Source organism: Hippocampus bargibanti, linkage group LG17 (genome assembly GCF_051943395.1).
Source record: "Hippocampus bargibanti isolate YZ-2025 linkage group LG17, ASM5194339v1, whole genome shotgun sequence".
Classification (NCBI taxonomy): domain Eukaryota; kingdom Metazoa; phylum Chordata; class Actinopteri; order Syngnathiformes; family Syngnathidae; genus Hippocampus; species Hippocampus bargibanti.
The window spans coordinates 2764588-2777905 of record NC_142750.1 but is presented as its reverse complement, the minus strand read 5'-3'; positions in this window follow the sequence as shown (position 1 = coordinate 2777905).

Below are 13318 nucleotides of genomic sequence, written 5' to 3'. Positions count from 1 at the left end.
AATAAATAAATAATAATAAATGAATAAATAAATAAAAAATAAATACACACATATTTACATAAATAAATAAATAAATAAATAAAATAAGCAAGTAAAAATAAATGCATGAATAAATAAATACATGAAACAGAACAAAAAACAAACAAACAAATGAATAAATAAACAAACACACACACACACACACACATACCCAAATAAATAAACAAATACAGACATAAAAGAAAAATAAAATAAACAAGTAAATAAATAAATAAATACATACCAAAATAAATGAACGAATCAATGGTGGAATAAATAAATGAATAAATACATACATACATAAATAAATACATAAGTAAAACAGAAAAGCACAATAAATAAATAAATAAATATCTAAGTATGTAAATAAATAAATAGACAAATAAATAAATAAATAAATAAATAAATAAATACAATTATTTAACATGCTTTACTCTTTTCTTAGTCCTTTGATTTTGGTTGATTTTGGTTGATTTTTGGCTAAATATGTATTTTTCGCTCTTTCCTGGACAAGGTGTGCAGATGCTTGTTTTTTTTTTAGTCAAATAATTCGATCAAATCAGACCACAGAATGACTTCAAACAGTTGAGTATTGAGTTATATACAGTATATTTGTACATATAATTTTTTTAAATATATTTTTTTTGTGGCCAACTAGATCCTTTGTCCATCTTCCTGACTGTGGAAAACTTTCCTCCTAAAAGTCAATTTCGTTTGATCCTTCAAAGTTGATCTTTGACTATTGTAGGAGAAACGTGTCTTGTGATGTCACCGTTCCGCTTTGTACTTCTCGGACAATACACCCACACCGCCTGCCTTCCTCTACCCCGCCAACAGGGGGACCTCTTGTGTCCTCGTGGTATGTACTGTATGACATGACTCATCGCTTCCTGACACACACACACACACACACACACACACACACACACACACACACACACACACACACACACACACACACACACACACACACACACACACACACACACACACACACACACACACAGTTGGAGCGACGGCGATACATACATGACCTCACTTACAGTGAAGTATGGGAACAATGGTGACACGGACTCCTTGTAGGATGTGGGGGTGGACTGTTGTCCCGGGCAACCGATATTCCAACGCAGCTCCTCTGGATCTGGCAGCTCCTGATTGAATCAATGGGACGTATTGATGCTCACGGAGAGAGTGAGACAACAGAGGGAAATGGGAGAAGGGCACGGAACAACTGTGTGTGGATGTGTGAGTGGGTGCTTTTGTTGCTGAATCTGCACCCCCCCTTTTTTTTATTGCGCTATGTGCAGATGTTTCATTTTTATTTTGTCCATATTTTGGAGACTGATGGGAGATATCAAACTTGCTATATTACAGTGATAGCTTGGTCTACGAACCCCTAAAGCTATCAACCCAGCTAAACAGAACACAATTGATGAGGAATTAGGTAAAATTATCAAGTGTTTAATGCTGATGAAATCGGCCACTCCATTCCATCAAGCCATCAACGACCATCACAAAGGTAAATAAAACGACTTTATTATACAGTACAGTTTATTTATGTAATTAATATACAATAGCACATTTATTATCCATAAAATAAGGTATATTGTGTGTAGTTTTAAGGCGTATTTAGTTGAAAATTGTCTTTTATGGGAACCTGGGAACGGATTATTCTCATTTTAATGGTTTCCTATGGGAAATTAATTTTTGGGATACACACTTTTCACCTTACAAACTCTGGGAACCAATTAAGTTCGTAAGCCAAGGTATCACTGTATTTGCTAGGTATTACCTATGTATTCGCTAGGTATTAGCTATCTACTGCTGCTCGCCTCTTGACTGCTACTCGTAAGAGGGAGCATATAACACTTACTCACTGGCTCCATTTTAGAGTTACCGGAACTTTGTCTTCCTCGACCTTCTTCCTGGACTTCTGGCGAAGGCTTCAACGGCAGCTGCTCTCCTTGGCTGAACCCCCCCCCCCCCCCACCTCCCGCTACCTCCTCCATTTTGGGGCAGGATGGGGAGGGGATCCTGCCTCTCCTCTCCCCTCTTCTTCCTCTTCTGGATTTGTTTGTTCTCCCTCACAGCTCCCAGGTGTTTTCCTGCACGGCAAACTTCTCTTCCGCTCTGACTCAGGTACACAAATCCAAGGCTTCCTGTTGCAATCGACTCTATATAAAGAGTCACATATTTTATGCATATTTCACAAATAAACACACACATACACATATACACAAAATCAACCCCACACACATGTACACACACACACACACACACACATCCCTCACGCTAACTCCTTCTCCCTCATCCAACAATAACACAACAAACGTTTCTTCCTGTGGAACAATAGTAGGATAGCTTTGATGGCTAAAAGTTAGCGAAGGCTCCGACATCATCAGGATGTCATCGCGGAGACGAAAAAATGATAAAAAATGGACTTTGCAACAGGGGGGGCGCCATATTAGTTGATGTACATTGGCCGTTCGTCTCGAATGATCCGCATCATTTCCACATGACGCGTTTGGTGGCAAGACCCCCCCCCCCCCCCCGCTGTCGTCCAGACATCACATCCTTGACACGGTTGCCCACTCAGCTGCCATGCGGCCTTCCCACTCCGTTTCTACGCACGCCATTGTTTTCACACACCATTTTCATTGTACATTGTAATGGGGGGAGGGGGGTTCACTGCTATACCAGACGCCAAGCAGGCTCGCACTCAACGACCTTCATCCGCAGTCAACTAGTGGCATCTTTATTGCCTGACATCCCCCCCACCCCCGCCCCCCCTTTCGCCCACACCCATCCTCGCCTCCATTGTGCCTTCCGGGAGGTAAAACTTGGATTTCCCCGTGTTTCCACTCTCGCTATCTCTTTAACAAATCACACCTTTCTCTCACCCTTTCATTAGCGGCACACCTCACACACCCCCCCCCCCCCCCCCCACGCCCCCGCCTTGACTAAACCATTAGCTGCTTTGATTCAACGCGTTTTCACCGCACCTTTTTTCTACCCGTCGGCCGCCACTATCTCGCTCTCGCTCGCCCCTCCAGCGATTATACTGTACCGAATGTCGTGCGGTGGTCTAGGTTTTTGATTGATTTTGTAATGTATTATTATTGTAAAAATATATATTAAAACATAAATAATAAAATTTGACCGGTGAGCATATTAACTGCTTCAAAGTGATGACACCATCACGATGAGCGTTTATTAAACTCCGGATCGATCGATGAAAATCTTTCTTCAACCGTTATCTGTACTTCTTTGAAGGTGTCGGACGTTTCGCTTCCCATCCAAGAAGCTTCGTCAGCAAACTAAAGTCTTACTGGTAGTTTCGGCCCTATATATATATATATATATATATCCCTACTGTCCAGACATGGCGGTGCCGGACTCTGCTATGATAGGTCCCTGCTCTCAGGTTGAGGGGAGCAGAGGACTACTCCCTGCGGCTCCACTGATAGCTTCTATTGTCCTGACTGACGACTGGCCTGATTGCCCAATTTGCCCTGGCAATATATATATATATATATATATATATATATATATATATATATATATATATATATATATATATATAGGGCCGAAACTACCAGTAAGACTTTAGTTTGCTGACGAAGCTTCTTAGATGGGAAGCGAAACATCCGACACCTTCAAAGAAGTACAGATGACGGCTGAAGAAACCTTTTCCCCGATGGATCATTCCCGTATGACTGAGAGCTTACACAGACTCCAGATCGATGTATCTCGGTGATAAAATTGATATACCGCGCGGGAAAGCAGAACGGATAAACAACTTAACCCGAAATATAACCGTGGCTTGAAACTAGACATTGGGAAAGTGGGGATATACTATCCCATTTATCTCCCGGCAGCAAATACAAATAAAGTCTGAGCATAAATAGCACGGCGGTAGAAAAGAAGACTTCAACTGCGCAAGCTAGCAGCGCCTCTGATGTTATTTGACGATCAAAAATAACCCGCGTGGCCGCGGTGGCACCGCCAAGCAATCAAAGCTCATTCCTAAATTTAGGCCCGTTGGGTTTGTTTCTGTTTCGACGCTGCGCAACCACTTACCACCTTTCCGACGACTCGTCTGATACTAAACGGACATCAGAGGTTCTGTCAAAAGGCACTTAAGGGTCAACCTGACTCGTCAACATCATTCTGCTTTATTTTCACAACATCTGCTTGTCCTTAGCGACGCACTGCGTTCTCCACTAGTTAGCCGCATTTTGCAAAAGGCAAGCTAAACCTAATGCTAACAGTAATGAAAAGAAGCTGAAAGGCAATTTGGAATTATTCATGGACAAAATATAATTGAAAAAAAAAACGGTCACAGCTTGGAATTGAAGCGGATTTACGTGAGATGTGAGACAATCTCTTTTGGTCAACGGATGCTACAGCTTTGCGTTTGCTTGAAACATTTAGCTTGTAGCGGACGTGCACATTTCACCATGACGTTCCTGATCCACTGGTGAAAAGGACGCTTTGATCCTCCTTTGATTGTAATTTCTTTTCCTCAATGGATGCAATTTGGAATTATTCATGGACTATTGCGGCTTGGAATTGAAGCGGATTTACATGAGATGTGAGACAATCTCTTTTGGTCAACGGATGCTACAGCTTTGCGTTTGCTTGAAACATTTAGCTTGTAGCGGACGTGCACATTTCACCATGACGTTCCTGATCCACTGGTGAAAAGGATGCTTTGATCCTCTCCTCTTTCATCTAGAACTTCTTTTTACGACATAGAGGGCGCACAAAGTGGTTAAGATTGAATGACTTTGTGTTATCATATTATTTTCATATTTTGACTTCAAGATGGCGCCCGCGAGAGTGGCTGCCTTTACAGCAGCTCCTGTATTTTGTTTTTCTACGTCTTCCCTTCCTTTCCGTTTCCTTTCATAACTTTGCTGCTGTGAAATGTAAATTTCTCCACTGCGAGACGATTAAAGTCAGAAGGACTAACTATCAAGCAAGCTATGAGCTATATACCTATAAGCTATATAGCTATATAGGTAGCTAGGTAGCTAGCTAGCGAGCTATCTATTGGCTATCTATTAGCTATTTACTAGCTGGCTAGCTATCTATTTACTTTCAGGTTGAGTGAATGCTGGCACGTGTGACTGCCGCTACTCACCCACAGAAAAACTTCTCCTGTGACTGTAAAGTGACCTTGAGAGTTTTGAAAGCGCTTAGAAATGCAATGGATTATTATTATTATTAATCCAATCCAATAATTAACATCAGTCTGTGATTCAGATATTTTTAGACCTTAACAGTCCGCCACTGATTAGATGATACACCCCCATTTTACCCACATAAAAGCCAACAAGTAATAGCCATCACTTTACAAGTCATTCTTGCCTATTCCCGTCACAAACGGGGCGCTAAACAAAAATAAAACGTTGCATCGAAGGAAAACGTTGCTCAACGCGGGGACCCACGACGGCTCACACATCCGCAATTTTGAGAGGAATACCAGATGATGGGGATGATGCTGGTCACGCTAAGGACAACGTCATCAGGAAATGAAGCTCGTAAACAGGAATCAAAGGGAGGACAGAAACTGGCCGGCATTTTTTTAGCTGGCCGTTTATAAATAAACCTGCGGCCGCCTTGAAGCGTTTTCCTTCGACTCGTCTTTCTTGGACTTCCCCAGAACGGCGTCCATTTTGATTCGGTGAAACAGACCGTCGCCTGATCAGATTATATTTCCTCTTTAAATAGACTTAATAGCAATACGGTGATACCTCGGTTTATGAACCCCTAAGCTTACGAACCTTTCAGTTTACGAACGTTTAATTTATGACAATTTTACCTTGGCATACAAACTATTTTTTGGGATACACACGGAACGCTACAATGAGTGACGTGTCGTTCGCGAACGAGCCCGTTCTAACAAGAAAATGGCAGCCGACTTGTTTTGGTCCTCTATTCCCCGCCCCCAGTCTTCGGTGTGATTGGTCAAGAACGCAGCACTGAGAGGGGGGGTTTAAACATTAAAGAGACAGGCAGATGACAGAGAGAGTAAGAAAATGCGTAGAAAACAGTGAAATTTGGACTCGTTTCAACTTTGATATTTCAAAGGCAGAGTGTAGACTCCAAGGTTAAAATATCCCAGCAATCAGGCTCCAAAAATTACCCACAAGCCATCTGTATACTTGATGCAAAAAGCTATCAATCCAGCTAAACAGAACACTATGAATGAGGAACTAGGTAAAATTATCGCAGAGAAAGCACCTATAAGGGATCATTCCTCAAGATGGTGAAAGAAGAAGGCTACGTTCCTCATCAAGTGTTTAATGCTGATGAAACTGGCCACTTCATTCCATCAAGTCATCAACGACTATCACAAAGTTTAATAAAATGACTTTATTATACGGTAGTTTATTTCTTTAATTATAATACCATAGCACATTTATTATACATAAAATAAGATATATTTTGTGGAGTTTTAAGGCTTAGGAAAGTAGAAAAGTATGTTTTAAGGGGACCTGGGAACGGATTATTCTCATTTTAATGGTTTCCTATGGGAAATACATTTTTGGGATACACACTTTTCGCCTTACACACTGTCTGGGAACCAATTCAGTTCGTAAGAGAAGATATCACTATACATTGAAAGAAAGAGTTGCTTTAGCTGTGCGGCAGTGAATGCATTTATCCTTCTTTGACCCCCATTTGACAAGTCAGGACACACAGCCGAGAACAAACAGTGAAGCGTGTGCACACTTGAATGACTTGGTGAATTCTTCCTCCGTTCGCCGCCTTCGTTTATTAGCCCTGTTGTGATTATAAAGCCATCCCCGCAAGCGACTCGGCTCAAAAGTGTAAATCCACTCAGATGAATGGTCACTGAATGATGAAAGGGAGAACATGAACGGTCACTGTGAGGGCCAATCGGACAGAGAACCACTCATGCGGCCATTCCTCACCGAGGTGTTTATACGCCGCGCTGTGGTGCGGTTCCTCCTCACTGGATTTCTACAAAAAAAAAGCCAAACGACTGTTTGCGTTTTGTTTCACCTGCGGCGAGTACAAAAGCATGACAAGGAACTACACAGACAGAGAGAGAGAGAGGTGGGAAGGAAGAGGTAGGGCGAGAGACAGAGAGAAAGAGAGGGAAACACACACACACACACACACACACACACACACACACACACACACACACACACACACACACACACACACACACACACACACACACACACACACACACACACACACAGACTGGCAACCCTTTGTACAGTACAAATACAGTCGATTCCTGTTTTTCATATCTAACCATGGAGAGGGAAGGCCACTATGTCCAATTAACCACCGAAATCTTTCTGCCCTCAACGGAAAAAAAAAAAAATGTATGAAATCAAATGTCATCATTGTTCAATGGAAGATTGGTTCACGGTGTTGTGACCTTCCCCGGATCTTCTGAAAAGCTCTTAAATATTTGGGTGAGTGCTGCCATTTCTCACTCCCTCGCTAAGCATAGAGCCTCTTCTGTCTTAACACTCACGGCCAAAATGATTGTCAGTTTGGGACAGCGTGTGTTGGCCAATCTACCGAGCGTGTCGAGGGAGGGAGTGGAGGGGGAAGAGTGATCTTCGGGTCATTTTAATGGTTTCCTATGGGAACGGATTATTCTCATTTTAATGGTTTCCTATGGGAAATAAATTTTTGGGATACACACTTTTCGCCTTACACGCTGAAGTGGAGGGGGAAGAGTGATCTTCGGGGACACCTCCATTCCTTCCTTGTCCGTACACACGCATGGACGATACGTAGCGAAGATGCTATTGTGGCTGAACGACTACTTACACACTTGGAAGTACAAACGAATTTTGTCCTCAACATATATCAAGCCAGTGCATACCGCCAGGTCGTAATATCCTTTTTCAGCAAAAATAAATACATAAACAAATACATAAATAAAAAACATAAAGACATATAAATGATAGCTAGATCCCTAGCTCGATAGCTAGAAGGTAGGTAGGTAGCTAGATATGTAGATGGATAGATGGATAGATGAATAGATGGATAGTCAGACAGATAAATAAATAAATAGATAATTAAATACGTTGATATAAATAAATTGATAAATCTATATAAGTAGATAGGTACCTAGCAAGCTAGGTAGATAGATAGCCTGACATACATGTGCTAGGAAGCTAGATAACTAGATAGCAAGATAGCTAGATAGCTAACTCGATAGCTCGATAGGTAGAAGGTAGGTAGGTAGCTTGCTAGCTAGCTAGATAGCTAGATAGCTAGATGATAGATGAATAGATGTATAGTCAGACAGATAAATAAATAGATAATTAGATACGTTGATATAAATACGTTGATAAATTCATATAAGTAGATAGGTAGCTAGCTAGCTAGGTAGATAGATAGCTTGATGTGTCTGTGCTAGGTAGCTAGCTAAGTAGCTAACTTGATAGGTAGGTAGTTAGGTAGGTATGTAAATAGGTAGGTCGGTAGGTCGGTAGATAGGTAGGTAGGTAGATAGGTAGGCAGGTAGGGAGACAGGCAGGCAGATAGGCAGATAGATGGATAGATGATAGATAGCGAGATAGCTAGGTAGCTCGATAGCTAGATAGATACCTAGCTAGCAACATTTCGAGATAGCTATGTAGCTAGAAAGGTAGATAGTTAGATATATAGATAAACAAATAAAATGAAAACTGTAGGCAATGTAGAGTATTAAATGAAGCTAACATGCATGTACAGTAAAGTCTCGTTATTTCGATATCGGATATATCGATAGTCCCGGTTATATCGATACTATTTTTATGCACGCACGGAGAAAATTACATGCAAACAGGGTCGGATATATCGATAGTCCCGGTTATATCGATATTTTTTCGGACTCTCTTGAATAACGATATAACGAGACTTTACTGTATTTGGAACGCGAGAAGAAAAAAAATGGACGCCAGTGTGTAAAAATTCAAAAGCGAAGAGTCGCATTAACTTCAAACTGCTAATGTCATTGTGCACGCGTGCAGTCAAGTCCCGAAGCAACACAAGTACATAACCTCAGCGGCGAGCAGGTTACACACTAAATAAACCGACGTTGCCATTGAGACGTGACATTAAAACGGCCTTTATTGGAGTGATCGCTCAAGACGTCCTCGAAATTGATTGCCGACTGGACGTGACATGCTACTTTGGACTTGCTCGAAACTTTTAAGATGAACATTTGGGACTGACTTTCTTATGAGTTGCACATATGTGCCTGACTCCCACTTTTGGTATTTTGCTTCACACAGAGAGTTCCTCCTACAACCTATAAAAATGTGTGGCGAAATCACGACTTTACTGGAAACTTCAGTCATTGGATTGACCTCTTGGTTTTCGGTTGTACAGTGATACCTTAGCTTACCAACTTAATTGGTTCCCAGACAGAGTGTAAGGCAAAAAGTGTGTATTCCAAAAATTAATTTTCCATAGGAAACCATTAAAATGAGAATAATCCGTTCCCACGTCCCCATAAAACATAATTTTCTACTTTCACAGCCTTAAAACTACACAAAACATACCTTATTTTATGTATAATAAATGTGCTATAGTATTATAATTAAAGAAATAAACTGTACTGTATAATAAAGTCGTTTTATTTACATTTGTGATGGTTGTTGATGGCTTGATGGAATCGAGTGACCGGTTTCATCAGCATTAAACACTTGATGAGGAACATAGCCTTCTTCTTTCACAATCTTGAGGAATGATCCCTTGTCGGTGCTTTCTCTGCGATAATTTTATCTTGTTCCTCATCATTTGTTTTCTGTTTAGCTGGGTTGATAGCTTTTGTGTACAGATGGCTTATGCGGGTTATTTGTGGAGCTTGATTGATGGGCTATTTTAACCTTGCAGTCTACACTCTGCTTTTAAACTATCAGTAGAAACGAGTCCATTTTATCACTTTATGCCAAGGTAAAATGTTCATAAATGTAACGTTCGTAAGCCAAGGGGTTCGTAAACCGAGGTATTACTGTATGTTGGTCGGTCTCACTTTGCCGGTGGCCTTGGCTCCATCTTGCATAGTGACGATATAGCTCCATGTAAATTTAGCCCTTATAGCTCATGCCATTCCCTCCGTTGGCCCAAGAATCGCGTTCTATTATTGACCGGATGAAAAAAAATTGGTGTGTCGTTTTGCAGTCACCTTTCTCAAAAATTCAAAAACACCATTTTTCTACCTGACCTCCATGCGACTGACAGACATTCTATTTCAGGACCCGTCTGGCGTCCGTGATTTGAACTTACGGAGTCACCGTCATTGTTTGAAAAATGCTCCCCAAACACGCTTAGTGACCGTCAAAAAGGTCGCGACTCTTAGAATAACTTTTGTGATATTTACAGACAACCCGTCTGTCCCTGATAGCTTGGCTGCTTGTTCGGTAGTAATAAGAGATGTTCGTAGCAATAGAAAATCTGTGGCGGCCTATTACGCAACACAGCAAAAGTTGTAAAAGGAATTTTACAGAAGTTTGGATCGTTCGTATCATAGACCGCTTAGGCAACATAGGCTTAGTTAGGCTGATGAAGTGATACCATGGCAAATTGGGCAATCAGGCCAGTCGTCAGTCAGGACAATAGAATCAATCAGTGGAGCCGCAGGGATTAGTCCTCCGCTCCCCCCCAACCTGAGAGCAGGGACCAATCATAGCAGAGTCCGGCACCGCCACGTCTGGACAGTAGGGATATATATATATGGGGCCGAAACTACCAGTAAGACTTTAGTTTGCTGACAAAGTTTCTTGGATAAGAAGCGAAACGTCTGACACCTTCAAAGAAGTACAGATGACGGCTGAAGAAACCTTTTCATCGATGGACCATTCCTGTACGACTGAGAGTTTACACAGACATTTTACAGAAGTTTAGCACAGTCTAAAGTGCTATGATGGCGTTGGGGTCAGGGGGGTAAAATGTAACCAAGATCAGCATAATTTACTCGTGACCCTGAACAGGATAAAGCACAAAAAAAAAAAAAATGGACGGATTATCGAAAAATCTTTCCAAATATCCAGATGCTAATCAACTAATACATTTGATGCGACGGGGCCTGCAGAACTGATTGTGAAGGCGTCCAGGTCGATTTCTGACCCTGGGAACAAATGATGGCAAAAATTGTGGTTGGTTAAATGCTAAAATACGAAAACACACATCTGGAAGCAGCGCAATAGGGGAAAAGTAATAAAAGGAAGCCAAAAGACAATTTGGAATTATTTAATAAGAATTCATAGACAACTATATAATTAACATCAGTCCGTGATTCAGATATTTTTAGGCCAGCAGAGAAGGCTTAGCAGGCCTCGACGGTCCTCCACTGATTTTTGCACATCGTCTGGCAGTGATCTAACGCATATACAACATATCATTTTAAGTGCATTTGAAGTTCCTCTCATATTTGATCGCCCCAAAAAAATTGTCTGGGTTAGAGGTTCAGAAGACTCTTGAGGCAGACAACCAGGAGTTCCCCAACTCCAATTTTAAACTCGGAATCGGAATTTTATAGCCAACTTAGGTCACTTTCATCAACCCCCGGGGATGTTTCAACATGTCTGTGCCTTCCGAATGACATTCAAATAAGAAGTCTCTTTTTACAGTAGTTTCCAAGGCGTCTGTGTAAGCTCTCAGTCGTACAGGAGTGGTCCATCGATGAGAAGGTTTCTTCAGCCGTCATCTGTACAAAAGTGAAGGTTTCGGACGTTTCGCCTCCTATCCAAGAGGCTTCGTCAGCGAACTAAAGTCTGACTGGTCGTATCGGCCCCATTTATATATCCCTGATGTCCAGACCTGGTGGCGCCGGACACAGCTATGATAGGTCCCTACTCTCAGGTTGGGGGAGGCGCGGGACCCCCCCCTGTGGCCCCACTGATTGTTCCTACATTCCTGACTAACGATTGGCCTATTACACCCACTCCCCCCGGTATCACCTCATCAGCATAACGACCCTCATCAGCATTGCGAAAGTTGCCTAACCTGTTTTGCCTGAGCAGGCTATTGTATGAACGATCCAAATTGAACCTCACACCACCAGACCGGTTTAATGAAGGATTTTGTTGTTTTATAAGAATCGCCTCTTTTACCCCCCTTTCAAACCATCTATGTTCTTTCGCTAAGATTTTAACCTCATTGTCGTCAAATGAGTGGTTAGTAGCTTTTAGGTGCAAATGTACTGCCGATTGAGGCCCACTAGTATTATCCCTGCGATGTTGATAAAGTCTTTTTTTGAGAATTTGTTGAGTCTCCCCAATGTACTGCTCTTTACAATTTTCATTCTTACAATGTATGGAATAAACTACATTACTTTGTTTTTCATTTGGTAGCCTATCTTTTGGATGCACTAATTTTTGCCTTAACGTGTTTATCGGTTTGAAATAAGTAGGAATTTTATGTTGCCAAAGGACTCTTTGTAATTTTTCAGAAACTCCTGCAATGTACGGTACTGCTACTCCTCTCCTTTTAGAATCTTGAGAATTATTGGTTTCGTTCGCTATTCTTTCTTTCTGACATTTGTTGAATGACCACTGAGGGTACCCACAGTTAGTGAGTGCTCTCCTGATATGTTTTGACTCCTTTTCTCTACCTTCAGTGCTAGTTGGTATTAGTTTAGCCCTATGCTGGAGGGTTCTGATAACTCCTAGTTTATGTTGTAAAGGGTGGTTAGAGTCAAAAAGTAAGTATTGGTCAGTGTGCGTAGCCTTCCTAAAGACTTCTGTTTTTAGCGCTCTGTCCTCTTTTATAATTACTTTACAATCCAAGAAGGCTAGTTGGTTCTCTTGAATGTCCTCACGAGTAAATTTAATGTTGAAGTCTACAGAGTTGAGATGATCTGTGAAGGATTGAATTTCTTGTTTCTTAATTATGACAAAAGTATCGTCCACATATCTAAACCAGTGTCTAGGTTTTGTCCCTGGGAAGGATGTGAGGGCCTGTTTCTCCATCTCTTCCATGTAAAGATTAGCCACTATGGGTGAAACTGGTGAGCCCATAGCACAACCATGGATTTGTTTATAAAATTTTTCCCGAAATTGAAAATACGTAGTATTAAGGCAGATAATAGGCCAATCGTTAGTCAGGAATGTAGGAACAATCAGTGGGGCCACAGGGGGGGGTCCCGCGCCTCCCCCAACCTGAGAGTAGGGACCTATCATAGCTGTGTCCGGCGCCACCAGGTCTGGACATCAGGGATATATAAATGGGGCCGATACGACCAGTCAGACTTTAGTTCGCTGACGAAGCCTCTTGGATAGGAGGCGAAACGTCCGAAACCTTCACTTTT